Here is a 264-nt window from a genome sequence, read left to right as displayed (position 1 = left end):
GTGGGGGGGGGGGGTTCGCCTCCGAATTTAATGGGGGTCGGGTTTTAGGGGCGTGTCCGAGGTGTATGAGCGGGGAATCATATACAAGTACAGTAAAAAAAAATGTGAACTCGGTTTAGTAATGAGAAGGCGCTAATTCTAACGTTTCGAGAGAAAATTACTCCACGTCAGTACATAGAACATATTTTATCTTATGATGGAGGCGCAATTCCACTCGCGACGCCTGGCCCTGGTGCTCCCTCTTATGAATGTGTGTGTGTGGGG

The sequence above is a fragment of the Penaeus monodon genome, chromosome 29 (genome assembly GCF_015228065.2).
Source record: "Penaeus monodon isolate SGIC_2016 chromosome 29, NSTDA_Pmon_1, whole genome shotgun sequence".
Taxonomy (NCBI): Eukaryota; Metazoa; Arthropoda; class Malacostraca; order Decapoda; family Penaeidae; genus Penaeus; species Penaeus monodon.
The sequence above is the reverse complement of the archived record's forward strand: the minus strand, read 5'-3'. Positions refer to the sequence as shown.